The following is a 19,237-nucleotide window of genomic DNA, read 5'->3' as shown; positions in this document are numbered from 1 at the left end:
AAGTGTTGGTTTTTGCATGTTAACCAGATAACTAGAACTATCTGAAATATCTGTGTAGCTTGAGCTTTTTATTATTTTTAACTAAAGATATCTCTTTTTGGTAATGACAAACTTTTTTTTTCTTTTTTGCCTGTTTTTTCTCTATATATCCTCAAAGGTTTTAAAATAGTTTCATTGGGTTGACCAAAATGTTCCTAAAGTTCTTTCTGTATAATGGCTCTAGTAGTGCTTAGTTGTTTTCAACTTCATTTAAAACAATTTTGTGAGATTGTATTGTGACAGCTGTCATAGCAGCATGCATTAAAAAAAAAAACTTAGCAAAATTGGTAAATTTTTGTGCAGCCATGTTAATATGATGATAGAAAAAAATATGCAACATTTTCAGTGTGTTATGCTTTATTATTTCAAGAAAGGTAAAAATGCAACTGAAATGCAAAATAAAAAGATTTGCGCAGTGTATGGAGATGATGCTGTGACTGATCAAACATGTCAAAAGTGGTTTGCGAAGTTTCTTGGTACTATTCACAATTTGCCAAATAATTCTTTGCCATGGAGCTATCATGTATTGGGAGATGTTTTGCAGCACCCCTGGCCTCTACTCACTAGAAGCCAATAGCGGGAGATAGCCAACATACTCAAAATATCCAAATCAATAAAGTTATTGGTGAAAATGAAAAATGTGTCTTTTATTTTATGGAAAGTACTAAACAGACTTTTGGGTCAATCCAACATATATGGTCAAGTTAAACCTTTTTTTTCCCTAAATTTTTTGGCTAACAGAGTTTACAATTTTATTTTCACAACACAAATGAAAAAAAAATTTTTTTGTCCCATTACTCCTCTCCAAAACTATTCTTTCTTTGATAAAAATAGAGAGTGAGTCTTCCTGGTCATGTTGTTAGGAAACACCCAGAGTCACAGCACCACAATCTCCTGGTGAAGTAGGACAAATAATATAAATCTGATAAAAAGAGGTTCCCCTCTCTCCTTATCTGTCTGGCCGAGTCATTCCTGGCTGAGTGGGCACCACCATGGGACGGGCAGGAGGTCTCAGCATTGGGGGCCCAGGCACCATTGCCATGTGCTCTCCCATAGCTGGCCACATTCCAGGAGCAGGTCCCACTGGCATCATCCCAGGAGGAGGAGGACCCATCAGGCGCTGGCATCATACTGGGGTGAGGAGGCCCTGGAAGATTCGGGGGAGGTGGAATCATTGCTCCTGCAAGAGGAGGAACAGAGAATGGAGTAGGAGGTAGCTTTCTTTGCTAAAATGCTGCCGTTGTTTTGTCAATCAGGCTCTGAGCCTGCTTTTCCATCCCTTTCTGATAGTAGTCTTTCACATTCTCTTTGTGTTTCCTGCAATTGCAGTGTGCCTTCCTCACAGATGGAGAATCATGGGTGAGGTATATATCACAGTAGTCACAGTAAAACTTGGGCATGTTGTTGTGCAGGCCGTTGGCCACTCCGTACCACCCAGATTTTTATTTATTTATTTTTAGAGAGCGGGGAAGGGAGGGAGAAAGAGAGGGAAACATCAACATGGGAGAGAAACATCAGTTGGTTGCCTCTCATATGCCCCCTGGCTGGGAACAAAATCCACAACCCAAGCATATGCCCTTACTGGGAATGGAACCTACGAACTTTCACTTTGCTGGATGACACCCAACCAACTGAGCCACACTGGTCAGGGAAAGCTGAGAATTTTAAGAACTTCATTTTTAATTTGTAATAGAAGTTTACATCATGATTTTTTTTTAAAAAGCCAATAAGTTGCAAACACCTATCAATAAAGACCTTAAATAATAATAAAACAGTTTTATTTCTCTTAGCTAAGTGATTATTCCTTAAAATTGTAAATGAATGTTGAATTTTATAAAAAGATTTTCCCACACTAATTGTGATTATCATAATTTTTCTCCTTATCCCATTAATAAAGTAAATTAACCTGATTCATTTTTCTAATGTTGACTCAGCCCTGCATTTCTGTATTAAATCAAACTTAACTCATGTCTTTCTATAAATTTAGATTTGGTTTCTAACATTTTTCAAGAAATGTTTGCATCTACATTCAAGAGTGAGAATTGCTTATAATTTTCCTTTCTTCTAATATGTCTGTGAGGTTTTAGTTTCAAGGTTATACTTAAGTTGGGAAGTGTTCTCTTATTTCTTTATTCTTAATGATTGTTTGTATAAAGATTCATGTATTTCTTCCATAAACTGCTTGTAGACTCACTGGTGACAACCTTTGGATTTGGAGTTTTACATATAGAAATATGGGTTTGTTTGTTTGTTTTTCTGTTACTTCTAATTCAATTTCTTTAATGTTTACATGGAATTATTGAGCTTTTCTTCATAATTTATTTAATGGGATTCTATTGATGGAAATGTTAAATATCTTTCAGTTCTGCTATTCCTAAGGATGCTGCAATGAACACATTTATACAAATATTTGGCAAATTTATAACTCTACACTCAAATACATTTTTATAAGAAATTCTTACAAAAGAAATTGCTGGGTAACAAAATACAAACTTTTAGCTGTCTTAGTCTCAATATCATACCATTCCTTTTCTGAAGAAGCAGCTTTGGAGAGAGAAATGCTCTCTGTATTAATTATTGTGGGTAACAAATTACCCAAGAACCTGATGGCTTAAAACCATAATGAACACTATGATCCTCATAGTTTTTGTAAGCCAGAAACTTGGGAGTGGCTTAGTTTGGTGGTTCTGACTTGGAATTTCTCATGAGATGGTTCTTCAGACGTTAGCCAGGCTGCATCATCTGAAGGCTTGTTTGAGGGCAGGAGAGCCACTTCCAAGATGATGCACTCATGTGGCTGGCAAGTTATTGCCAGTCCTTGATAGAAGGCTAGTTTCTCCTTCAGTGTGAACTCTGCACAGGCTGCTTGGGTATTGGCACAACATGGTGATTGGGTGCCTCACGGCAAGCAACGAAAGAGAGAGAGAGAGAGAGAGGAGGAGGCAGAGAGAAGCACAGCATTATGAAGTAGCTCTGGAACTCGCACACCATCACTTCTGCCACATTTTATTCCTTACAAATGAGAAATTGTGAGTGCATTTAAAAACCATTACAGCCTCTCTGTAAGTAAGCCTAGTTTAAGTGGATTGATCTTCTTGACATGAACCTTTAAAAATGTTTCTAAGGAGAAGTTCTCAGCCCACTGAAGTCACTGAGGCAAATGGAATTGGCTGGTGAAAGTGTGGAACTGAGGCTACAAGCTTTCAAGTACTTGCTGCCTTTAGTGTCCAGCATCCTTCATGTCCTGGCTACTATCTAGGCTCAACATTTTTGTCTTAATTATGTAAATAGAGCAATTATGCCATCAGGGGCTCTGGTAAGCTAATTACGAAACAAGAAATCGATGCTGCTGAAGTTGAGACTAATGAATTCCAAGGCTCCCAATGCTGACTGTAATTGCAATATTGAGGATCTTATTTTAACAGAACGTGCGAGAAGGGCCTGGAGGGAGAGGGCCCTTCTCCCTGTGACTGATTCACTGAGACCCTGTCCAAACTTCCTCTTCTCATGGATGCTGGGGGCTGGAGACAAGCCCTGGCCTGCCTCTCCCACTGCATGAGCACCTCTGCCCTTTCCTAATCAGCCCGTAACTACTCACACTCTGGGAAGTAACCATGTGGGTTATTATGGCCAGTGCCACTGGGGAGGGAGGGGCTTCAGCCAGAGTATCAGCTCAATTAGATGTGACATTTGCATTTGGAGGATTCAGGAAGGTTGAGACGGTTTCACTGGGGTCCCTTTCTCCCCAACTCTCTGCTTTTTATGACCTATCTGCTTGCCTTGACAATGGACAAGACTGGACAGAGACCCTAAGGCCCCTGGAGGCACAAGAATATCTACTCTTCTCATTGTCCACCCTTCACCCTCCTCCTTTCCCACATCACAGGGCTCTGGGCTCTGGGCTCTGGGTTCTGGGCTCTGGCTCTCTTGCTTTCCCCTTTACAGTAGTACCTCTCTATATCGCTGTCCACTTTTCACGGCCTCACTGTATCATGGGATTTTTAAAAAATATTATATTTAATTATTTATTGTGGATTTTTCGCTATATCGCGGGATTTTGTGGTATTGTATACATATGTTGTGAAAGTTATGTAGGTTTAAGAGTGTAAAATAAATGTAAGGTTCCTACTTCATGGGGGCATCTAGAATGTAATACCCATGATAAGTGAGGGAATACTGTAATTTCAAATTGCCTGTGCTGTTACAAGAAATAGCCATGTGCAATATGGTTCTGTGATTATTATAAAAATACTTTTGAGAACTATGTCTGGGTATATCTGCAACAATGTGATGACAGTTATTAGTCTGATGTCCCAGGATTGTGGCCAAGGTAAAAACCAAAGCAGTGGACAAGAGGCATTCTAAAGAGAGCTGCCGAGGAGCAGAGCCAATGCATCCTGGCAACATGACAATGTGGTTTCAAATCCACAGGTTGTGGAACCAGACTGCCACCTTCAAGCCACACGCCATCCTGACTGCTGTTTCCCCACTCTTGTTTATATAAGGAGAGGCCTGGGGTATGTGGAGAGAGAGCACCAGAGCTGGCAACCTTAGTGTTTGAGGTATGGGGCAGTTCCTGTTTCTCCCCATAGGAAGACATGCTTGATCCCCATGGAGAACACAGAGAAGTCTATAGTCCTTCCTGTGGTTCCAGCTAAAGGAGCATGGAATGAGGAGGGTCAGGAGCTGTGGGCTGCCCAGGATGTTGCTATAATGAGTGAGGAGAGCCTCCAGTCATGGAAGGTTGGGGGTCATAGCCCAGATTGGAAGGGGACTTTGCCACTTCCTCTCTGAGTGGGTCCTTGTATGAGGGGAGACCAGGTTGAGTTGAGCACTGCTCCAAAACACAACCCCACCTTCCATGTGGAGACTGCCACTTCAGCAGTGTCCACTAGTCTCATATGGGACCAGACTGAACCAGGGTGAGACTGGGGATGCCTTCTCACTATCACCAGCCCTCAGCCATGCTGAGATGACTCTTGCCTCCCCATCTCTCCTTCCTGCCCTGAAGTCTGGAAAGCTAGACCCAGAAGAGGAAGGAGGAGGAGCAGAAGTGGAAGAAGAGATCACACTGCCCCTTCCACCTCCGGTCCCTAGCGCCATAATCCACCTGAGGCTTTGGGAAGAAAGAATTTTGAATCAGATACAAATTTGGAATTTTAAGCTGACTGGACTGAGATTTTTAATAACTGAAAGAGACAGGAACATTCACTTTCTGCCCAAAATGTCCAGAAAGCAGTGACTAGAAAAAATTAACTTTCATGTTTATACCACACTGAGCTCAGACTCTTCAATAACCCACTGCACATCATTTCAGTCAATGCTCCCTAAATAAAGCCCCATGGATGGAACTCTCAGAAGGTTTTGCAAGGCTTTCCAGGACACGAGGGAATGGGCATGCTCACACACTGTGGGAGCAGAGATAAACTGGGAAGGCCTTTTGAGGGAGCAATTTGGCAACACATACAAAGTCTTAAAAATTCATGCCATTGACCCAGGAGTTTTATTCTTAGGAATGTATTTATTTATTGTTCAATAGATTTTTATGGAGCACCAATTATGGGCTGGGCACTGTTCCAGGTATGTTGGCTAAGACAGACATGATTCTTATCCTTGTGGACATTACAACTTGGTGAAGTACAGAGACACAAAAACACAATATTTCACTGTGGCCTGATTCCTGCTCTAGCAGAATGAAGGGCAGGCAGCAGTGGCCACCTGAGACAGACAGCTGAGACTGTCTGTGGTGATAATGGTGATGATGGGGTTTCAGGGGAGGCTCATCTGAGACAGTGATGTCTGAATGATGAATGGGCATTAGCTAGACTTGGGATTGTAGGTTGAGGAAGAATGTTCCAGGCAGTTGGAAGATTGTGTACAAAAACACAGAGGCAAAGAGAGCATGGCATGCTTAAGAAACACAAGAAGTTCAGTTTGGCCAGAAAGAGAGGCACGAGTGAGATGATAAGGTAGAAGGCTGGAAAGGGGAGACAAGAGGCCCTAAGGAAAAAATTCAGGATACAAAGCCTCACTAAAACATCATTGATAAGTATGATATCTGAAGTTTGGAGGCAACTTAGATATCAGACAATAGGTTCCCCAGTGACACCAATACAGTAGAACACTGCATGGCTATTAATGATGCAGTTGAAGAATATTTATTAACACAAAGAGATGTTCAATGTTATATTATCAAATAAAAAATCAAGATATAAAATACCATGTTGAGTATGGTATCATTTTTATTTAAAAGTTTATACAAAGATTATGTGAAAATACATATCAATAACTTAACAATACTTTTCTCTAGGTGCTAGGGCTGCAGGTGAATTTTATCCTTTACTTTTTACTCAGCTGTAGTTTCTACTGTTGTTTATCTATGTGCATGTACTGCTGGATAGTAAAGTACTAAAAAGTACACAGCAGAACAATTTTTAACATAGTTTCAGTTCAGTTCAATTTTTCAGCTGTTTTAGACTTATATAGGCATACTGATTTCAAAACTGTAGTTAGTTTTCTTCTATCATGTCAAGTTTTTCTCTACAGCTTATCTTTTTTTTTTTTAATTTTATTTTTTGGTTATTCAATTACAGTTGTCCCATTTTTCCCCCATTGCTCCCCCCTCCCAGCCCATCCCTTCTCCCACAATCATATCCCTCCCCGTTGTCCATGTTCCATGAGTCATTCATACACGTTCCTTGACTAGACCCTTCCCTTACTTATCCCCTTCTCTCCCTCCCCCCTACTGACTACTATTCTAGTCTTTACCTATTTAGTTCGTTTGTTTGTGTTGCTCTTTAGTTTCCTGTATTAGGTGATATCATATGGTATTTTGCTTTCTTTGCCTGGCTTATTTCACTAAGCATAATTCTCTCTAGTTCCATCCATGTTGTCGCAAATGGCAGGAGTTCCTTCTTTCTTTCTGCTGCATAGTATTCCATTGTGTAAATGTACCACAGTTTTTTGATCCACTCATCTACAGATGGGCACTTAGGCTGTTTCCAGCACTTGGCTAATGTAAACAGGGCTGCTATGAACATAGGGGTGCATAGGTTTTTTTGAATTAGGGTTTTAGGATTTTGGGGGTATAATCCTAGCAGTGGAATCACTGGTTCAAATGGCAGTTCCCTTTTTAGTTTTTTGAGGTAATTCCATACTGTTCTCCACAGTGGCTGCACCAGTCTGCATTTCCACCAACAGTGCAGTAGGGTTCCTGTTTCTCCACATCCTCGCCAGCATTTGTTGTTTGTTGATTTGTTGATGATGGCCATTCTGAATGGTGTAAGGTGGTATCTCATTGTGGTTTTTACTTGCATCTCTCTGATGGCCAATGATGTTGAGCATTTTTTCATGTGCCTATGGACCTTCTGTATGTCCTCTTTGGAGAAGTGTTTGTTCAGGTCCTTTGCCCATTTTTTAATTGGGTTGTTTGTTTTCTTGATGTTGAGTTGTATAAGCTCTTTATATATTTTGGAGATCAGTCCCCTGTCTGTGATATCATTGGCAAATATGTTTTCCCATATGGTTGGTTTCCTTTTCATCTTGCTGATGTTTTCTTTTGCTGAGCAGAAACTTTTTAGTTTGATGTAGTCCCATTTGTTTATTTTTTCCTTTATTTCTCTTGCCTTAGGAGATGTATTCGTGAAGATATTGTTACGTGTGATATCTGAAATTTTCCTGCCTATGTTTTCCTCTAGGACTTTGATGGTATCGCGGCTTACATTTAAGTCTTTAATCCATCTTGAGTTTATTCTCGTCTACAGCTTATCTTAATGCGACCATTCTAGGCTGGATCGAGCCTGGATCCAGGGAAGCACTAGTGTTCTCCTATTGGCTGAGAGCAAACCTCCCTTGAGTGGGGAGTAGTGGGGGATGACCTTGGAGACCAGCGACAGGTTCCTGCTTGTCTAGGCTATTCAGTTACATGAGACAGTGTGGTGAGAGGTTGTGTGCCACTCTATATAGTGAATCATATTCTGAAGTGTAGTCCAAGTGCTTGTCTGCATACAAGGACTTAGCAGAATTTATTTTTTAAATTTCCATCCGTACTTATTTCCTTTCCTTCATATAATGTTTGCCTCTGCTATTTCTCATTATAAGTCTCTAAACAACCCTGATTCTTTTTGTTATATCTGTGGTAGTTTCACCATTCCCAGTCAAAGGACAAACACCAGCAATTTGTCAGGCAAGCCTATTTTGCATATTTTAAAGTAAAATTTGGTGATCAAGATAAGTCTTGAGCCCCTCAGAAGGTGTGCAAGCAGTGTGTCGAGAGTTTATGGATGTGGACGAAGGGAACACATGATAAATTGCCACTTGGTACACCTATGGTTTGGAGAGATCCCAGAGATCATTCAAGTGACTGTTACTTTTGTAAAGTGAAAATGTCAGGATGTAACAATAAAAATTGGCCCTGACTGCTGTGGCTCAGTGGATTGAGCATTGGCTTGTGAACCAAGTGTCGCTGGTTCAATTCCCAGTCAGGGCACATGACTACGTTGCACGTCAAGTCCCCAGTTGGGGGTGTGAGTGAGAGGCAACCACACAGTGATGTTTCTATCTCTCTCTTTCTCCTTTCTCCTCTCTCTAAAAATAAATAAACAAACAAACAAACAAATAAATAAATAAAGAACAAACAAACAAACAAACAAACAAAACCCTAATCGCTCAGTATACTTTTTTCTGCTTTTCTAACTTTCCAAATCACTGTTGTCACATTTAATGGGGTGGAAAGATATGGTCCAAGGCCTGGAAATAAAGCATTAAGTTTGTGGTAGAGAAAAACAACAACAACAATAAAAATTAATGTAAAATAGAATATCCTACTCTACCATATATGTCCAGTGACTTATTCAGCTGAAATCCCAGTGCCAGTTTTCATTGAACTACCCTCTTTCAAAAAAAAAAAAAAAAGGAGTATGGTGAAGAACTAAGTGACAGCAACAATGAAGATTTTGAAATTGAAGATGACTCAGTTTGTAAGGGATTTGATCAGCATGAGTTGAATGATTTGGCATGAGATTTGGAACTATCCAAAAAGGCTTCAAAACTCCTAGCATCAAGACTTCACAAGAGAAAAAAGAAATTAAAGGGACTTCTGGCCAAGATGGAGGCCTAGACAGACACGCTGTGTCTCCCTCCACAACTAAGAAGGAATACAACTACCTCAAAACTAGAGACAGCCAGAAGTTTCAGATCAAGTTGCATGTAAGTCCAACAAAGATATAAAAAAGAAATATTCATCCAGACAGGTAGGAGGGGCAGAGAGGACAAGGTGTGGTGGCTGCAGCAGCAGCAGCGACAGCAGCGGGCTGACAAAAAGCACAGTCAAACATTTTAAAAAGGCAGGAGTGACACCTGGGGAGTGCTCCCAGCACCAGACCAGACCACACAGCTCACACTCCCAACGCTGGGGAAAATAAAGCCTCATTGCTTCTGACTGTGCAAACCAGTGAGATTTGGGGTGGAGGAAGAAACTGCTGGTTTCTCATCAGAGTCCACTTGTTTAGAGGCCCACATGGTCCTAGAACGTCTTCAGACACACCCACTCTGGGAACAAGGACCAGGGCACCAGCTAGAGATGCGCCAGTACCATATGGAACTGGGAGAAGTGCCCGGAAAAGGGGCAAGTGCTGAGCAGGCAGCATTGTTCCCTCTCAACTCCTCCTCCCCACACAGTGCCACAACATGGTGAAATGGGTCACCCTATACTGATGAATACCTAAGGCTCCACCCCTCACAATGTAACAGGTGCGACAGCTCTACCTAAGACACAGAGGCAAACAAACACAGGAACCTGTCAAGATGAGGAGAGAGAGAAGTATGGTCCAAAAGAGGGAACGGATCAAGGTTCCAGTTGGACAACTAAGCGATGAGGAGATAGCCAACCTAACAGACACAGAGTTCAAAACACTGGTAATAAAGATGCTCACAGACTTGACAGATATGCTTAAGTATAGCAAACACATAAGGGAAGAAGTGAAGTTTATGCTAAATGAAACAAAGGAAAATCTACACAAAACCAATGATGAAGAGAAGGAAACTGGGGTTCAAATAAATGATTTGGAATATAAGAAAGGAAAAAACAGTAAATCAGTACAAATTGAGGAAACAAGAATTGAAAAAAATGAGGAGAGGCTTAGGAACCTTTGGGACAACTTTAAACATGCCAGCATCTGAATCATAGGGGTGCCAGAAGGAGAAGAGGAAGCGTAAGAAATCAAGAGCTTATGTGAAAAGATAATAAAGGAAAACTTCCCAAATTTTGCAAAGAAAATAGACACACAAGTACAGGAAGCACAGAGAGTTCCAAAAAAGAACCACACCAAGACACATCATAATTAAAATGCTAAAGTTTCAAGATAAAGAGAGAATCTCAAAAGAAACAAGAGAAAAGCGGAGAGTTACCGACAAAGGGGTGCCTTTAAGACTATCAACTGATTTCTCAAAAGAAACTTTGCAGGCAAGAAGGGACTGGCTAAAAGTATTCAATGTGATGAAAAGCAAGGACCTACAACTGAGATTACTCTATCCAGCGAAGCTATCATTTACAATGGAAGGGCAGATCAAGTGCTTCCCAGACAAAGTAAAGCTAAAAGAGTTCATTATTACCAAGCAATTATTATATGAAATGTTAAAAAGATTTATTTAAGAAAAAGAAGATCAACACTATGAACATTAAAATGACAAACTCACAACTACCAACAACTGAATCTAAAAAATAAAAACCAAAAACAAACTAAGCAAACAACCAGAACAGGAACAGACTCATAGGTGTGGGGATCATTTAGAGGGTTGTCAGCTGGGAGAGAGAGTGGGGAGAAATGGGGAAATGGTGCAGGGACTAAGAAGCATAATTGGTTGGTACAAAATAGACAGGGGGATGTTAAGAATAATATAGGAAAGGGTGAAGCCAAAGAACTTATATGCACGACCCATGGACATGAACTAAGGGGGGTGGGATTGCTGGAGGGAAGTGGGGTACTGGGAAGAGGGGAGCAAAGGGGAAAAAATGGGACTACTGTAAAAACATAATCAATAAAATATACTTTACAAAAAAGAACTGCATGAGAAAAACTTGCTTGAAAAAGGAGCAAAGGTATCCCACTTTTGATCAGGAGAAAGTGTATTTCTGCAGTACTTTCAAAGTGACAGTGACTTTGTGTAGTGCCATAACATACATGGTTTAATGGAGGAATTGGGAATTCCAATCTATGATGCAACTGAATGACGACTGTTCATCGATAGCTCAAAGCAGAGCTTGAAGTGTGTCTTCTTCCACAATGGCAATTTATTTGGTGCAGTCTCAATTGGTCATTCAGTTTGTTTTCATGAAGAATATGAAGACATAAAGAGAGTCATTGATCTGTTGCAATATCACAAGCACAAATAGATCATCTGTGTTGACCTTCAAATGGTCTACTTCATTCTTGGTCAGCAACGTGGATACACCAAGTATCCCTGTTTTCTGTGTATGTGGGACAGTAGAGCTCATGAGAAGCATTGGATGGAGTCGAATTGGCCTCCAAAATCTGACCTCAAACCCGATGATCCAAACATTCTACTTGAGCCACTTGTTGACAGAAAGAACATTATACTCCCACCTCTGCACATAAAACTGGGTCTCTTGAAGCAGTTTTCTAAAGCTTTGCCTATTGAAGGAGGCTGTTTCAAATATCTAATTTTGGCATTTCATAGCCTATTGTTTGAAAAGATAAAATACCTTAATATGTATGTTTGGTAGCAGAACTTTACTACTTGTACACAATTTGACTTACAGTAACAATGTATAGCCATTATTTGAATAAAATAACTCTAAGTAAACAGTATATTCAGACAATTTTTTCTTTATTTTCCTTTGTATGTACATTTTGTATGATTTTTGTGACAAAGAGAGGGTATCCTGTACCTTAAAAAGCTGACATGATAGAGTAAAAGCGGGACCATTTTTGGATTCAGATGCCAAAAGTTAGTCCAAAACAAGTTTCAGATCTAACGCAATGAAAATTGTGTTGCCCAGTGTTATAAGATATAAAATCTCTGAAATAATAAGCTTAAAAAATTTAGTGCCAGGAAAATCTTGGTTAAACAGAAATAAATTATTCAAAATTGGGAAAAGGAAATTGGTGTAAATACAACTGACGTGGAATGTCAATTTTAACATGTCTGGGCTTCAGCAAACTCTGCATGCTCCTCAACTTTACTGAGGTATAATTCATATATAAAAACACTGCATATATTGTATTTAAGCATATAATTTGTTATGTTTGGACATAGAGAGGACCCAAAAAACAAGAATTATCTTCTGAAGGGTGGGCCGTTTGTAGTACAGGTTTCCCCTGCCAGGTGAGTGTTCTAGGAACCCATCTGTGTCTGTATACTAGCTGACATTGTTGTGAGAGGCTGTGCTCAGCCTCAGTGAATTATTTTGGAAGACTCTTTGAATGCATTTGCTCATTGCATGATGGATGATTTATGAGTGCACCTGTCCACACTGCACTGAGAATTCAGCAGTTTTTGACCAAAAAAAAAAAGTTTTTGACTCCCATGCTCTACCCTCCTTATTTACCAGGTCTTGCCCTGAGCAACTTTTTTGTTTTCCCAGATGAAAAAAAGTCCTCAAAGAGAAACATTTTGCCAATGTGGAAGAGGTGAAAAAAAAAATGGCAGAAGCATTAAGAGGCAACAAAATCGATGAGTTCAAAAACTGTTTAGAGCAGTGGAAGAAAACGTCTTGATAGATGTATTGCATCAGATGGAGAGTGCTTTGAAGATGATTGAAGTTTAAACATGTAAGAATAAATACACAATTTTTAATAAATAAATTCTGTTTTGGGGGATCCCCCTCATATACATATACCCATGAAACTGTCAATATAATAGACATATTCATCATCTCGAAAAGTTTTATTGTGCCTCTTTGTGGTTCATTTGTGTGTATGTGTGTTAATAACCCTTAACATGAAATTTGCTCTCAACAGAATTTTTCCCTGGCTGTTGCAGCTCAGTGGATTGAGCGTCGGCCTGTGAGCCAAGTGTCGCTGGTTCAATTCTCAGTCAGGGCACATGACTAGGTTGCACGTCAGATCCCCAGTTGGGGGCATGAGTGAGAGGCAACCACACTGTGATGTTTTTCTCCCTCTCTTTCTCCTTTCCCTTCTCTCTAAAAATAAATAAATAAACAAATAAACAAACAAAGAAATAAATAATTTAAAAAAATCTTCAGTGCACAATACAGTATTATTAACTGTAGGCACTATGTATAACAGAGCTCTAGAACTTAATCATCTTGCATAACTGAGACCTCATACCCACTGAATGATTTGTAAGCAGGTCGTCGGCAGCCGTCCGTCTCGAGAGACGATGGTGTAGCTTCTTAAGAGTCTATCTGCACTGCCGAGAATGGCTGTGCAGTCCGACTCGGGAGTGACATGGTATCTGTCTCCTCCCGTGTTGAATCGACATCTTGCGATGACGCTGAAGCTACAGAGCCTGGGCAGGGTAATATGGAGGGTCTGCTGTTGCCCATGCAGCAGACCCCCCCTCTCTTCGCAGCTGAAGGATCCAAGGGAAAGACGGAGTCAATACAGCTTGGGTTCAGGTGCGCCGCAGGAGTTGCCGGTGTTGACTACAACGTCAAACCGCCTTAGGGACTCCGGCTCCGGATTTTCTGTCGGGGTTTACTCCCTTAGCCTTTCCCCTGAAGAGGTATGCCGCAAGGCAGCGGAGGTTTTTTGGAGTCAGAGTTTTCCTTCTCTGATGTACCCTGACTGGAAGATCGAACCAGCGACACTTAGCTCGCAGGCCGACGCTCAATCCACTGAGCTAAACCAGCCAGGGCAATTGTAAGCAGGTAAGATTATAACTTTACACTAAAGTTCATTCAAAGCCATGTGAATTCCAGTGGTTCATGCAACTTTGTCTAGAAAACAGTCAGCTTTTGCTGGTCCTACTAGGGTGGCCAAGTTTGGGACTTGTACACACACATCCAGCGTTATAAATATATACTGATGTCTTATGCAGGCTGGTACAGTTAAGGGTAGAGTAGCTGTAATGTACTTTCTCCTCTTTGATGGCAATCCTTGTGTTAGTAATCACGTTTTCTTTTTACCCTGGATGTGGGTAATCAGAAACCATTTAATGCTCAAGTGTTAGGGTTGAAATGGAGCTATTCAAAGTCAGCACTTTGAGTTCAATCTCATCCTTGGATATGGTGCTTCACCAACCCCTTTGTCTAAAGCACACACATTTCCTCTCTGTCCTTTTAAAGAAGCACATTGTCCACTTTTCCAGTCCTGTGTTCATGCGGGTCCTCTCACCAAGAACTCCTCTGAACCACTTGTGGTCTACTGACCTGTCACTGGCCAGCTTGAGTCTCACCTGTGCAAAGGCCTCTCCAGGGCTACAATTAACATGTATCTGGTCTGTATGTCTTTCATGGTAAGAGCATGGATGGACTTTGCCACTGGAAGCTCTGCCATCCAGTTGTTACTTTATAACTCATTAGTTGAGTGATCTTGGGGAATTTACTAAGTCTTTAAGAAATTCAGTTAAAAAAATTAGATGTTGTGAGGGTTACAAGATATTATAACTTAAGTCACTTAAATTACCAAGCACATGTTTATTCAACAAGCATTCATTAAGCATCTGTCATGCAATCAACATTAAACTGGACATTATACTAATGCTGGTTTTATTTTATAGCATTCAATACTCTATAGTAACTCTAGGGAATTTAGCAAACTTTGTGTTTCTTATGTTTCACCTATGAATGTCTTGTTAATTATTTTGTATTACCAAATATTTATCAAATTCCTACTGTGAGCCTAGTGGGGATAAGAAGAAAAATAACCTGCCCTACTGTGGTTGTATTGACACAATAGGGAACCTTTGAAGGCTTTAAGCAAGACAGTTATTTGATGGGATTTGTGTTTTTAAAAATATCATTATTTCCAAATTAGTTGAAACTTTCTTCCTTCCTTTGCCTGGCTAAGTCATACCATTTTTTATTTCTCAAAGTTGACGTCAGCTCCTCCAGAGATACTTTCCTGACTTCCAGATCTGGGTTTTGTGCTTTCCAGCATGCATTCTTCCTCTGTTCCATGCAGCTCTGACCACACTGGGCTTTAATTGTCTCAGTACTTGTCTATATGCCTTCAGATCATGACATTAATGCTCATCTTTTCATATTTGCATACTGACATCCAGTCAGAGACAAAGTTGTTACTCAGTAAGTATTTGCTGAAAAATGGTGACTCTGGGAAGAAGTGGGAACAGAGCCAGACCACAGGAAGGTGAAGCAAGAATGAGAGATGAGTCCTGGAGACAGCGACAAGAGATACTTCTTCAACAATCTTACTTGAGAAGAGTATGGCTGAGATGGGTAATAGCTAGAAGAGGACACAGGTGAGACTGAGTTCATTTTGTAAGATGGGAGAGATTTAAACATATTTTAATATTAAAGAGAAATATCTAGGAAAAAGGAAATTAAGATAAAGGAGACTGAATTAGTCAAGTGTGGTTCCAATAATGTTGCATAAGAAGCAACCCCCAATTTCAGTGGCTTATAGTAAGAACAAACATTTATTTGATTCAGTCATGTGTCTGGAGGTGGACTGTGCAATATGCTGCAGGTCTGCATATCTAGGTCTGGTCCATGTGCCTTTCTTCTTCATTGGGCCAGTGAGCTGCCTGAAGCATGCTCCTCTCATAGTGTTGGCACAGGCCGAAGAGGGAGGGTCAGTAACATGTAAGGTCTCTTAAGGCCTTGGCTCAGAACAGGCACATTGTCACTTCTGCTCACATTCCATTATCCAAAACAAGTCACATGGCACTCTCAATCTCAACATTGATAGGTCAGGGGAAAAATACTCTGCCCACAGTGAACCATGGCAAAGATGGGAAGCAAGGTTATCCAGCTGAAGTAACCTGAGTTGAGGCTTCAGTAGCTCAAGGATGAAGAACATGTAGTAGACAAACAGAATGTGTCTTGCTTGGCCATTTTGTTATTTTCCATTTTGAGGTGGAGGTGCCTCACACACCCTAGACTCAGTTGGAAGTTGCTCTGTCCAGCAGAGGCTTCGTGACCACGGCAGAACAAACTTTACCCGGGACACTTTATTATGTCTTGGGGAAGGAAGGTGTCTGCCTCTCTAGTGGAGAACAGCGACTAGACCCTCTTCCCTCATGCCTTTTGTTGAGGAGGTTACACATGAGAGATACAAGGTTAAGATTCACGAGTCATCAATAGCTTGGAGGTGTTAGGATTACAGTTGACAGTAACAGATTACAAGTACCAGTACATGGGGCACAGTGACCAGTCTGTGTCAGGGTTTATCAAACATCTTGATGCCACACTGGCATTAGGTGCAAGATTTTATACATTTCTTGCTAAAGATTGTTTATGTTATATTATAGATAAAGAAAGCAGAGCAAGTTCTAAAGCATAAAAGCATAATAGACATTCTTTAAATCCACTTCCCATGGAAACTCTCTGAGTGGTTTTCAGTCATGTTCCACATGCAGCCTTATGTTAAGACTTAAAGACAAGCACAGCTGGAATGCCGGTGGCAGTCATGCTCAGGCTGGGGCTACAATTCCCTAAACCACAAGGAGCGGTTCCCTACACCATTTACGTTGTGCTGGGTTTTGCTTTGCTTCTAGTTTTCTAAAGTTGAAAAATGCTAGCTTATTCTATATTGATCTGAGGGGATGGGGCTGTCCACACCAAAAAAGAAGGTAGGGGTTCAGAGTGACCTAGATGCCAAGAGTCTTTAGGGCAATTACCATCTTGGAGAATAATGGGGAAGAGCTATGGAGCTGGAGAATCCAGAGAAGGGGCATTTCTGGGGTATGGAGGGAATGTGATCAAGGAAACAGTCAGCAGGAACTGCAAGGTCTTCTCCTGCTTTTGATTTCAGTCCCCTGTCAGGTTTAAGTAGATGACTGTATGCCCTTCTTGAGTCTCAATGTCCCATTATCTCATTTATCCTTTCTAGGTCCTGACCTTGAGTTGATGGAAGTGGGGGACATCTAGAAAGAGCCCCTAGTGATAGAGGTTAGCAAGGCGGGGATATCAGCTTAGAGCACCATATCTGGGTAGCAGGTAGAGCCTAGATCTTAAGGAGAAGGAAGGAAACCATTATTCAAACTAGGTTTAAGTTTAGGTTGGGTGTATTAGGCTCTTCTGATGGAAAGCACTGCAGGCTTTTGTGGATCACCTCAAGTCAGTATATGCATGTGTTTTTGGTGAGGAAAAATATATTATAAGGAAGAACATGGAAATAAGGCAGTTAGAAATCTCAACCACATAGTCAGGCCTCATGTGTACTAAGCCAGATTTAACAACCAGGCCTTGAAGAAAAAGAGGAAATGAAGTTTCATTGGATTTTGTGGACATCAAATCAGGAAGACTGGACCAAACCCAACTAGCTCTAGTGATCAGGACAGATCATCATCCTCACCTGTTCTCATTTCACCAAAGTGTTTTCTACTCCACGTGTCTGCTTCTTTGTGTTTATTTACTTCTCAGGCTGTGGACCAACACCCTCACTCTACTCATACCTTGACTTACTTAGTGTACTCATAAATGTCACTTACTCATGGTTGCTCGTGGTCTCTGCCTCCTCCTCACCTCTCCCTGCATCAATTTTTGCTCCTAATGCCAACTGAAACATTCTCTCTAAAGAATCTCATAGCTCAATTTCCTAATAGAGAAAACCTAATTGCTCCAGCTCATCATAATTGTCTCAGTTGAGAAAGAACTTTTTAAGTCAGATGACCTCATAGATTGCCTGCCCTGGGTTATCCAACTATGAGAGAAAGAGTTTCCCATTGAAGGCAGCCCATGACTGTGCAACTGTGCACCTGCTCTGTATCCTCTCTCTGTCCAGATTGAAAACTCCCAAAGCGTAAGGCCTGGACACTGAGACTCTGTTACTGCCTCCTGTACTAGTTATAGGTGCTCCTGAGGACTGGGTCAAGGAGATGAGTCTTCCAGCCTCAGAGGTGAAGCACATCACTAACAAAACCCAATGCCAGTTATGTAGCACTTTCTATGGCCAGGCATTCTTTCTCAAGGCATCCCCATAGACAGGATCACATTTAATCCTCACAACAAATTTGAAAAATAAATTGTTATATCCATTTTACAGATAAGGAAATGAAGACTTAGTTAAGCACCCAGTTCAAGGTCACAAAATCAGGCAATAACATATGGCTTTTGGAGCCCTTCATGGTTTTGGCCATCCCAGCACAGACCCCTGTAATAACTATGTGATTGAACTAGGGGAGGGGGAGTCAAACAGGAAAGCCAGTCTCCTGCCTCTGTGGGAAGGTCAGGAATGAGGACAAGGAAGTTTGTGCTCCTGGACTTGTATGTTCTTCTCCAGCTCAAGCTGACAAAGAACTCAGCCAGGGCTGGATGACTGGTAGGGTGGCTCTTTTCTGTGTTATCTCTTTGAGGAGGAGAGGGGGATGTGCACAAAGCAAGAGAATGTCAAAGTACAAAGAGGGACCAGTTATGTCTGGTCTCATCACTCTCCTCCTCCTTCTCCTCCTCCTCTTCTTCTTTTTCTTCTGCTTCTGCTTCTTCCTATATCCTGGTGCCTCAGTGTCAAGATATTTAACAACACCAAGCTATTCTCTCAAAACCCTTGAGACAGTTGTGCCCACCTGTCAAGACACACTCTGTCTAGATTCTGGACATCAGGACCTCTCTCTTCCCCTGCCTCCAACTCTCCCCATCCCTTCCCCCATCAAAACTTCTACACTCCCAGAGCCTCTTAGCTAAGAAACTGGAAAGCAATAAAAATAAACCAACTCATACTAAGTTGGGTATAAACCAAATAGATTAGTAATTGGGGAGATTTCTTTTAGTAAACATTTGTAGAGAGTCTACCCTGTGATGGGGTTTGTACTAGGGCTTGGGGAGGGGAAATGTGAGCCAGAATTTAAGACAGAAATGTAAGACAGAAATATAAATAATGAGGAAATGAATGTCACAAAGAGGTGTTGACTTTATTAAGATTGGAGAGGGGCATTACGTCTGGGTTGGGTGTGGGAGACAGGGCAAGGCCTATGGAAAACAACTATTTGAGTTGAGCCTCGAAAGACCAGTGGAGATCAGACACACAGAGATGTTGGGGGCAGTGGTCAGACATTTCAGACAAAGGGATCAATGTGGACATAGCCCTGGAGG

At 41.1% G+C, this 19,237-nt stretch overlaps 1 pseudogene; it reads right to left on the bottom strand.

Annotated features, from left to right (window-relative positions):
* Positions 1 to 988: 988 nt before the first annotated feature.
* On the bottom strand, positions 989 to 1,439 carry LOC150018944 (U1 small nuclear ribonucleoprotein C pseudogene; annotated as a pseudogene).
* Positions 1,440 to 19,237: the final 17,798 nt, after the last annotated feature.

This window comes from Furipterus horrens, unplaced genomic scaffold (assembly GCF_987537825.1).
Source record: "Furipterus horrens unplaced genomic scaffold, mFurHor1.1.pri manual_scaffold_2, whole genome shotgun sequence".
NCBI lineage: Eukaryota > Metazoa > Chordata > Mammalia > Chiroptera > Furipteridae > Furipterus > Furipterus horrens.
This window is presented reverse-complemented; position numbering and strand designations above follow the sequence as displayed.